The following is an 11,579-nucleotide window of genomic DNA, read 5'->3' on the forward strand; positions in this document are numbered from 1 at the left end:
GTAGAAAGGATATCCAATAACACCAAAACTGGCCAGTAATACTTAACTTGTAATAAGTGATGTGAAAGTAAAACGTACCTTATTGTTGTCTTGTTGTGTGCGTGAGAGTGAGTCACAAGCAAAGTCAGCCTCAACTTCCCGGGCACGTGGGAAGGGGGCAGTGGAAGTGTGTGTATGTGTGACCTGCAAACCAGGCTTGTGTCCCCCAGGCGGGTGGGGGCTGTGGCCAAAGAGTGTGTGTGACCTGCAAACCAGACTAGTGCTCCCCAGATGTGTGAGGGAGCCGTAGCTGTAAGAGCGTGAGTGACACGCAGACAGCCTCACAGGTGAATGTGCACCAGAGGCAACCAGAGCCAGGGCCCTTCCAGGAGGCCCAGAGATGCTGAGACCTGTGGGCCAACCCCAAGGTGAGGGGAGCCACAGTGATTTTCTAGCAATAATGATCCAGTTTGTGTCTTGAGGGTGTGAAGGAATGTGTGAGAATGAATATAGACAAATTAGAATAGAAGTAATGTAGATTGTGCATTCTAAGTTTTACCACATCTCCTTAGAGGGAAGTGTATTGTGTAGAAGAATGGTGTAAAAAAATATTTAAGTGTAAGGGGTTGAAAGAAGTATTTAAGCTGTAAGTGAAAGTAAGAAACGGAAGCAAGAGATAAATAGATAACATCTTGAAAAATAGAACAGAAAACCAGTGAATTAAATACACAGAAAAATAGGAGAATAAAAATACTTTGGGAGTTAAGTTAGCTGAGAAATACAACTCCTTGCAAAATACAGAATATGTAGAAGTTGATGAGAGAAACATGCAAGCTATGGAAAAAGAGAAATTAACCAATAACATTAAACAGAGAAACTGAGTTTTGATAAAATCATTAAATTGCAGACCACTAATGCCTGAGTTTGAAAGCCCATTTCAGGTACTCTTCATTACTAACTCGACTGTGCAGACCAAAAGAAAAAGGTTGGACTCACATCACTCTCACCTCCTGGCATTGGACCAGGATTCAACACCAGTTTTTTTTCCTCTGGCATTCTAGCATTGGCTCGGACTCCACCCCTTTGTCCTTCTGGCATTGGGCCAGAGTCCCAGTTTTTCCCTCTGGCATTGGACCAGAGTCCACATCACTCTCACCCCCCGGCGCTGGACAAGATTCATCTGCTTCACAAGTTAATTCACCTGAGTATACTGTGATTTAAAGATGACTCTCAGAAGGAAGAGTCAAAAAGACTGAACTGTGTGGAAAAAAATTGGTATCAGAGTTCTAATATTGCTTAAAATGTTTTAAGACTGTTCTGTGTAAATTATGTTGGTAAAAAGTTTAAGACTGTAAATAAGTAATTCTAGTTAAGTTCCCCAATTTATTTCTAAAGACTCCAGGTTAATCCTCTACAGAACACTCCCCTGGGAGGGGAAACCAAAATTGGTAGGGAACAGACCAAGAGAGGTTTAACCAGAGAAACGGGTAGAAAGGACTCTAAAGAGCTTGGAAGCTTTTCCTCAGTAAAGTTCCCCAAGAGGCAAGGCCGGGTGGGCAGGCTGTGTGAGATGACCCATACCGGACTCTTGGGAAGGGTAGTACTGATGGCTCTGATGGCTGGTGGTGCTCAGGGGAGCCCAGCTGAGCCGTGCAATGAATGCTACCAACCCCTCTGTGAGGAGGAAGTGAGCTCCTTGTCGAGAGTCCACATCAGTTCTAACCCTGATTGTGTTAACCTCTCCCAACTGGTCTTTTATCAAAAAAATATGAGAGTGTATTGGATAGTATACAATACTGCCACTTTTAGGCAGCCACTCCTAGGAGAGTGCCCTATAGGGGAAGCCTGGTTGTGCTTTGAATGGGATGCTGCTGAAACAAGCTCAGCAGATCTAGTAAAAAGCAAAGAAATGGTGAAAATGGTAAGAAAAATTGTTTGTTACAAGTATTTATATGAGTGTACTGGAAAAGAGATAAACCCCTTTAGGAACACATTTCAGGGGAGCCTTAAACCCCTGGATTTGATCTCATCTGGCAGCTGCACTGCTAGAGTGATAAAACCAATTTTCTTGTTGCCCAAAGAAACTGGATCAAGTTTGGGAGTTCCTATATATAATGATTTGGGAGAAATTAAACAGAACAGGCACAGTGAAATAGAAATTGAGAAAATCCAAAATTGTAAAAGCCAAATTCGGATCCCAATATCTATGTTAAACAAAGTTATCCGGCTCCAAGCAGTATTAAAAATTAAGAATTCAATTATTAGGAACATTTCAAACGAAATAAAAAGGTTAGCATGTGTAAATAATGAAGATCAAACTCCTACACTTGATCCCAGTGGGTGGGAGAACCTGAAGATTTTCAAAAAGGATGTGTAGGAAAAAGTAGTTTTTCTCGCTGTGTGTGCACTTGGAGGATTGCTCTTTTTACTATGCTTATTTATCTGTTTCAGTAAAATAGTGTTTGCCGTGAAGACAAACCTGAAGAAACCAAGGAAAGTAACAAGGTTAAGTAACCGTGATTACCAAAGTGCACAAGAGATTTATAGTAGATTCAAAACAAAAATCGGGAGTTGATGCGAGCTTAGAGTTTAAGCTCGATCAAAGAAAAAGAGGGGGGACTGTTATGAACAAAAACTCGGTTAATATTTTTTTATGAGAAAAAGTTTCAAAAAGGCAGCCAGACCACTGGCTCTGCCCAAGTTCTGTGTGTTTTGTTATTGTAATCACGGGTCGTTGTCGTTAATGGTTGTTTTTGTATTAGTAAAAGCCCTGGCCGGGCGAGGTAATGGCCCTTCTCCTGGGTGGGGACCTTGCCCGAAGCTAAGTTGTACCTTTCCCAGAATAGTGAAGACACCTGAGAAGGTGGGGGGGGGTTATGCAAAGTGACTCGCAAGACCAGAATGCTTTGTGGGACCCCCATCTCCAAACTCATGGAGAAACCCCAAAAACAACGAGCCACCTAAGAGTTGAGAGACTAGAGTGATGTCTGGACGTGAGGAACCGAGTGCTGAGCCTGCAGAGACGCGGAACACCTTCGGACCCTCTCGCCCTGACCATGGGAGTTGACCCCGGAGCTGAGACCAGGCCGACTGAGTGGGAGAAACCAACATCTGACGACACCATCTTATGGGATCAGGAGACCCAAAAGGCTCCCAAGAGGATCTGATCCCCAGCTCTGCCCCTGGTGGACAGAGCTGCGCATATCCTCCTCCTCTGAGTCACCCTGGGAGACGACGGACGCTGCAGACCCGTCGAGCCGCCCAATCCTGAGCTGATCACTTTTTAATAAAGGCATTACACAGGAGAAGAAGTCTCCTAGCCCTGTTTATTTCATGATCTGCAGTGCTTCTTCCAGTGATTTAATTTGTACATCCGAGCTTCCTAACAGTGATGTGTGGAAACCCAAAGATGGTACAAGACCAAGCCCTTGGGAAAGCATTTTGGAGGGGATGGTGTTTAGCCTGGTGATTTAAGATGAACAAGTTGCCATGGATTTAATTTTACTCCAATATAAATAAGTCTTCCTTTCAGGACATCAGAGCTAGCTAGCTAAATGTACATATATGCAAATATCTGTATTTCTATCAATATATAAACTGCTCTGATAAGAAACTATTTAAAATGAAAAGGAAGCTCCCTTTAGCTAATAGACCAATCATTTCTCACAGTGCAAATCTGACATCAATGAGACTGACTGGTCAGATTTAAAAACTAGAACAATGGCATCAGATTGACATATTTCCACATACTGAAATTAGGTGTTAAGTTACTTAACTAGAAATTGAGTAAAGATTTAATGATCAATACAGCTATTTGCCAAAGCAATGTATTTGTGAGGTGCATACTAATGCAAATCAGAATTTTCTTTAAAAATATCCCTAACTCAAGAACATATGTTCAAAACAGTAGTTAACACAGGGAATTCTAAACAGATCCAACTAAATCATGTCTAAAAGACTTTCTGGTCTTAGAAATTTGCAACAAATATGCAGCAGCAGAGAGGCTGTTCTTGGATTTAAGTGGCCTATTTAGTTCCTAATGCTTGAAGTTTAAGTAGCATCTTTGAAGCTGTGGCTTAGGTGTTAAGAAGTCGTGTAGGTGGAAAGGGAGAGTTTATTCAAATTCTTTTCCTCTGTCACACCCTGGCCCAGGCTGTTGGAGAGGTACAAGAGTCCCTGTACATTGTGGTGTCACCACTCAGCAAATACTTGCTGACCACAGCAGAGCCTTGGGTCAGATAGGGCTGAGCACAGTGGAGATCTGCATTCTTTCCCTTCTGGTGAAAGAATGAGTCCTTCTGGTGAGGTGTGAGTCCTTTGAACAGCTGTGTCTCTCCTGCAGTCATATCCTTAAAGGGCAAAGATCTGCCTCCCTCAAATGCAGAGGGAAAATGCAAAACTTCAGCAAGAAAAGGCCACTCAAAACACAGGTCTTTATAAAAAACATTTCCTAGTGTCTTCCTTTCCATCAGTCCCTGAAGATGGCTTCCAGCAAAACACAAAACCCATTTATGACCTGGGACTGCACAAGGCACCCCTGCAGTAAGTGGAGCTTAGAGGGCACAGGGGGAACTATTGTAGGGCAGCTCATAAGGAGATTTCTCCTTAAGCATACTGTATTTCTCCTTATTCCTAGCTGTAATGGAATGCAAAAAACCTAAAATTACCAGAAACAAATGTCAGAAAAATGCAGAGGGCAAGGGAACAAAAAATCTGGACCTGTGTCACCCTTGCTGCCAGATGTCTGTCCTGTGTCCTCCTCTCCTGCACACAGCATGGTTCATGTTTCTGCTTCTCCTTGACAGAAAACCTTGGCAACAAGCTCCTTGACCAGTTGAAGGATCCAGGTAAATTTTCAGGAAATGGCATCTTTCGTGTCCTCAGATAGTACACAAACCTCACAGCTCTTGTGGTAATGTTTAACTGGGACCTTTTCACTGTGAGCTGATTATTAACGCGGATTTCACACCCCTGAAAGAATGTTCAAAGCCTACAAAGAAGGACATTGTCTGCTTTGTTTAACAAATGACACTATTTCCCTTCTGCCTAGCAACCTGGCCAGAGGATTTGTAACAGGGAGCAAGGAGGGTGAGCAGGACAGAGCAACTGAAACTAGCAAATAAATCTCATCCCTTCATTGCACTCTAGGCAAGAACTTGTAATAAGATAAAAAAGCATGTCTCTCTTAATCCAATAACTGTAAAATAACTCTAGAAACTCAGGTGCTTAGAACTATTAGAAACAATAGTTTGTAATAGAAACTCTAGAACTATAAGAAAATACACTTTCAACACCATTTCAAAATACATTTTTTGAAAGACTGATTGCTTTGCATATATTTCTGTGCAGACAGTAAGATCATTATCATGCCCTTAAGGACATTATCATGCCCTTAATTTCCACAAGTGAGAACTGATAAAATAATGTAACAATGTCACTGCAAACATTAACAGATCCATAATTCTCTGGCATTTCTCACATGTCTTCAAAGTCATCATTCTCTTATCTTCTCTGACATGCTGAAACTGAAAGTATATATGCCTTTTAAAACTTCCTTATTTTATGCCTAGAAGTGATCAGGCTTGTTCAGAGCCAAGTTGTATGAGTCAGGCTGTGCCATTCACACTGAAGGTGCAGTGGATGAAGGACAGAGTCTGGCCAAGGACTGAAACTGCCAGCTTGACCAGCTGCTGATGTGCAGGTGCTGTGGCTGCAGTAGAGCTGGAGAGAAGGAGGGACAATGCTGCAATATACCTAGATTTTTTTGTCAATCCAGAATGACATGACAACTTGGTAATGCACTGGGGGGACCACAAGGCATGTCAGGAAATGGCAGGAACCAGATGCTCTGCAGGGGACAGCAAGGCCATGAGGGACATGACACCAAAAGCGCCATTGCTCAAGTCCATGGATGCTCAGGGTGAGCCACAGCCCTTTTCACTAGGGCTAGTAGTGATAAGACAAGGGGGAATGGCTTTAAACTGAAATAGGGTAGGCTTAGATTAGAACTTTGGGAGAAGCTCTTTACTCTGAGGGTTCTGAAGCACTGTTAGAGGTTGCCAAGATAAGCTGTGGATGCCCCATCCCTGGCAATGTTCAAGGCCAGGTTGGATGGATCTCTGAGTAACCTGGTCTAGTGGAAGATGTCCCTGCCCATGGCAGAGGGATTGGAACAAGATGATCTTTAAGGTCTCCTTCCAACCCATACCATTCTATGACTTTATGATTGTCAGACAGGTCCACAGTGATGAAGCAGAGCAGAGGCCAAGCTACAAAGGCAAGTCAGTAGTTTAGGGTGACGATGAGCAAGGTGCAAGGCTGGACACTGGCATTTCCACAACACAGCTCAGAATGGCACCAATGGCCTGTGGTTTTCTGGAGCTGATGGGCAAAGCAGAGGAGACCTCAGCCAGGATTCCCACTGCTCTTTCACAATTACTGTTTTCTCAGTATCCTGGGAAAGTGCTCATTTGTGTGAAGTGAGTGCTGGCCAAGGAGCCTGGCAGCACAAACCCCTGGGTGTGCACAGGGCTTTGGCAACATATTTGACTTGAAACCTTTCCAGCTTCTTCCTGGGATGGAAGGAGCTGAGTGGTGTTGACTGTGTTCCCATACATCCCTGGGTCATTGAAGACCTCAGAGAATGTCCTGTCAGTGAGGTTTGAAAAACCCACATGGAGGAGGCACTTGGTGTCCCCACCAGCACATGGTGTGACAATTGTGAAATATCGCTCAGCTTAAGGGGAGATCAGGCTAGTACTTAGGAGAGAAATCCATTGAGGGTTACTAAATGTGGAGAAAACCCAAGCAGCTGAAGACATTCCCAAGCTGAAGGCAGAGGTTTGGGAGGATGCTCCAGGGAAGCATACCATTTGCTTTTCCTGGCTTTCCCTCTCATTGTTTATCACAGCCACTGCTGGAGACAGGATACTGAGCTGGAGGAGACCTTGGTCTGACCCAGGACAGCTGCTTTGATGAACACACAAGTCGCACTAAAGGATCAATTTCATCCCTTTTAGACTAGGAGTGATTCAGATACCCTGCATAGAAGAACCTCAGTGAAAGGCTCAGCCCAAAGTCATCTTCCTTCATTCACCACCCAAAGACCATTCCTTCAGAATCCTGTGGCTGTGTAGGATCAGTCTTCATCTTAATGTTATTTCCAGTCCTAATGCAAAAAAAAAAAAAAATAATAATTTGCAAAGTCCCTTTCCCTTCAAGAATTACAGATAAATGTTTAAATATCTTATTTTCTCAAATAATTGCAAAACTGGACAAGTAATTTGACTCCTGCTGTAAAAATCTCCTCAGAGGATGCATGTAGTGGTATTCTTCATAAAAACAATCCTTAGATACGTGAAAACTTATCCTTTTTACAGACAAATGTTTTGGTTTGTTGTATAAATCATTAGGTCAGATGAGAATTTTTTTGCTGATACATAGAATTTTTCTATGCTGCTACATTATCTCCTGTATATAACAGGTAAGTTCTTAAACAGGCACGTAAATGATCTCAGAGTCCCTTTTGCTGTCTTTTATTGCTTTGCCTGATAAGGCAGGGTATCTGTGCCCAAATTAACAAACCTCATTAGGGACAAGCTAAACAAAACCTCTAAATATTCGAAATCTGTCCGCATGTGGCCCAGCACAGCATGCCCCAGCTGGAGCTGTCTGCACCCAGTTGGCCAGAAGACATCAGAAGGTATCTGCAAAACAGCTGGAAAAAAGAAATAGCACAAGCAGGCTCTCACAGCCACACACAGGCAAGGGAAAAAAGTTAAGGGAAATATAAGTATTAAGTGAACGTTCAAAGCTTGGCCCAACTTCCATTTAATTGTAACTGAAAGTCCTTGTTGCAGTACAGCAGAGGATGGCCTTATATTTTATTTTCCCCAAACTTAGGACGGCTCTGTGAGATTTTGAGCACTGCAATAAAGCTTAAATCCAAAAATTTTCACTGCATTTGGGTTCTCTTTCAAAAAGCAGGATTTAGAACTTAGATTAAGGTCAAAGCAAGTAGTGTAACCCCAAGTTTTGGATAATTAAGCAATACATTTAGTTTTGTTTCATTGATAATTCATCTGTATACAGGAGCACACACACATATACAAGGTAGCAGTGAACTTAAATTTGTTGCCTACATCAAATAGATTCTGTGATTATTTTAACAGCAGCATTTGTTTTTCCTTATTCCCATTGTTTAATTGGAACAAAAACAACCTGCAGTCCCACTCACAAACAGCATAAATCTCCCAGTTCGGTAATCTGTTCTGTCGAATTGTGTTGGAGCTCTGGGGCAGTATGAGAACTCAGGCAGTCCAGGAAGTGTTTGTAGAGATAAGAGATTTGCAGAGAGAGGAGGGGTGGGGGGTGAAGAGAGAGATTCCTGTGGGATTTCGGTTGCTCTGGGGCTCGGGGGCTCCAAAGAGGGCTGCAGGACCACACAACCTCAGTCCCCTCGGAAGAGCTTTGGGTACCAGGGAGACACACTGAGCACCAGGCTGGAAAGGTTGGGTCCCAGTGTGCCTGCCCAAATTCAGGCCTCAGGGGCTCCTGGCAGAGTCCTTCACCTGCAGGACTGGAGCGACATCCCATCAGGAATGAGGAACAGGCACTTGGGGAAACGTGAGCACCTTCCATGTACCCGGAAAGGTTGTGATGGGAGAGTTAAAGAAACGCAGAGCGCATTGCGTGGCTTACAAACAAAGGCCAAAGTAAACAAAAAGCAATAACTTATCCCTCAGAAGTCATCGATTTCCCCTATTCTCACACTAGAGTGCTGCAGCGTCAGGAATCTGTGTCCAAAGCCAGCACCAGGAAATCCTGACTCCCGCGGTCCAAAGCTCAGCGGGATCGTTAACTCCGGCAGATCAGCGTACAGCTGGGAATGAGACATGCGGGAGCCTCATGTGGGCAGAAAGAGCCCCAGAGAAATGGCAGAGAATGGAAAAGGGCCTCAGACTGTGTCCTCTGCTGCTTCCACACCGGGAGGGTGAGCCACGGCTCCACAGGGCAAGGGGAGGGAGAAACGTGAAACACATCCAGTGCTGAGAGTTTGGGTCCTGGTACATGGATTTCAGGCAGTTACACACAGCAGGGAAAACAGGGCTCTTTCTAAATTGCAAAAATAATCCAGGAAAACCTGATATGAAATGCTTATTAACTAATTAAAGACGTATACAACCAGCTTCCAAATGAATTTGCTCTGGAAGGCTTGGAAACTCCTGGAAGTTGTTGAATCCAGTGTCAGAAGAGCACAGGAATACAGTGACAGGGTCTGCCTTCCTATTTGCACACGGTGAGCAAGTAATTTAATTTAATGCAAGTAACACAGGAAGTTTCCGAGCCCAGCCAGGATCACACATTGTGATCCTGGAAAGGAAGGTGTTGAAGAAGCACGAAAATTGAATAAATTACTGATTTCATGGCCACTGTAAAAGTTGTTGAGAACTAGGTAAACAAACTCTTTTTCCCAGTAGCATTAATACAGTGGGAAATGAAAGGATTAATTTGATTTAACTTGTGAAAGAACGCTTATAAAATGTGCTAAGGGCTTATGCCTTGCAGATGGGGTATTTTTAAAACCATATCCCTTCTAGCTGTGTTGCCTTAGCTGTTCAAAGCTGAAAATTTCTAGAGACATTTCAGGGAATCTGGTTTAAATGCCTGCCTGGAGATGTGCAGCTGTCACACAAGTAAGTCTGCCTGAAGCGTTTCAGGAGTGAAGGCAGAAGTCAGGATTGCTTAAATTACATAGATTAACAGAGAGGATTTGGAGATGAAATAGGAGTACCAAAGGGCAGTACAGAACCTCTAAGATGTCCTGGCTTCTTGATTTGTGTAACTAAACAGGACGAATGTAAAAGCAAGGTTTCCAGGTTTGCTGTTTGGACTTGGCAAATCTCTGCTCAGATACAAAAATATGTAAAAGCCTCTACAAGATTTTGGAACAAGCAGCTATCAAACATAGTCCAGAAGAGATAACTGAGGGACAATAAGGCTGGAAGCAAAAATTCACAACAGGAAATACAATTTTAAAATGCAGGTGCTGTATCTGATCGACCAGGGACATAAGATTGAGTTATTACAGATGAAGTCCTTAATCCAATGTACAGCTGCAGACAAGAGCTGCTTTTGAGATGGTAGCAAACACACTGCACTTTCAAATTTAAAGAGACACGTTTTTAATTGATCATGCTAAGGTTCACCTTTAGCAGTGAATCCCATCTTATTGCTTTTCGGGTGCTTTCTCACAATAGTTGGCTCTTTCATTTATACAGCCAAAATGGAATTGCTGGGCATCAAACAAGGTTCACTGCCATCATCTTCTGGCTTCCTTTAGATCCCCCTCTGGCTTTGATATAACAGCTTACAGAGCCCTCTAGACACAGGCAGGCAGGATTTTACATCATGAGACAGAAAGGATGGTATGAAGCTTTTACTTGGACAGTTTGTAGTAGATCCTCATCTCCTCTAAAGCAGCTGCCTGGACACAATGCAAATGCACGTGGATCTTTTAATCACACGTCTGTGTTCTGCACATGGCCCAGCAGCAAGGCAGAGTGCTGGTGGTTTTACTCTGCCAGCAGATTGTCCCAGGCTTTGCCAAGGAACCAGAAGTACTGGGGACTAGCAGGCATGATGTCCCCTGCCGCTCCCCTCTGCTAGCTGTGTGCAACAGGGCACCCAAGCCCTGCCCTTATCTCTATCCATTTCTCCTACTCCAATTCAAGTTGGCACCCTATGTCCAAAGCCTCTCAGGTAAGTCCTGACAAAACCAGGAGTCAGCTCCTCAGCTGCATTGCAGATACCTCTGCTGTCCTGATCCCCTCAGGTCACTGTCTGGGAGGTCTCAGCACAGGGAGAGTTACAAGAAACACACGCCTAAGGTTCCATAGCCTGTGGCCTGCTGTGGCACAGCTGCTGACTTCCCACTGCTCATCCTGGCTACTTTGCCCTGTGTCCACCTTAGAGTTATTGGGATTCTTTCAGGGATTTTTGCTCTCTTCACAGGGCAGCCAGCCTAGCTGTGCTTCCTTGCCACACCTGCAGAACAGGAAATGGCCCAGCATCTCACAGAAGAAAGGGCAGAGGCCACTGTTTGTGCAGTGCATGGAACGGGTGAAGGGGAAAAAACCCACAGCTCTCCTTCGGTGCTCTGAGTAAAACCAGGGCCTGGTGGCTGTGCCCAGCAGAACAACCTGTGCCATTTTTGTGTGGAAGAGCCTTCAGCCTGCCTATCTCCTCAGCAATGTCCTGCTCCTACCCCATCACCCAGCAAAGTGCTGTGTTCATTGGCATGCTCCCCTGTTTATTTAGGTGTGACAGGTTTCCGTTGTTATTTGGATCAAACCTGCCTCATTATGTTCATTCCAAGCACTGCTTGTGTGCTGTTTTGTTGACATCTCCTAGGCATGCAGGGCACCAAGGAGATTAATAACATTCATCCAAATGTTTTTGTAGAGGTCGGTGAAAGAAAGAAATACTGGTTCTGACCTTGCAGACTTGAGATACAGATAAGAGGAATTCGGAATGTGAAGGCACTTAAGTCTTATTGCAGCAGAGGGAGAATATTACCATCCACAGGATTTCAAGCTGTT

Source organism: Melospiza georgiana, chromosome Z (genome assembly GCF_028018845.1).
Source record: "Melospiza georgiana isolate bMelGeo1 chromosome Z, bMelGeo1.pri, whole genome shotgun sequence".
Classification (NCBI taxonomy): Eukaryota; Metazoa; Chordata; class Aves; order Passeriformes; family Passerellidae; genus Melospiza; species Melospiza georgiana.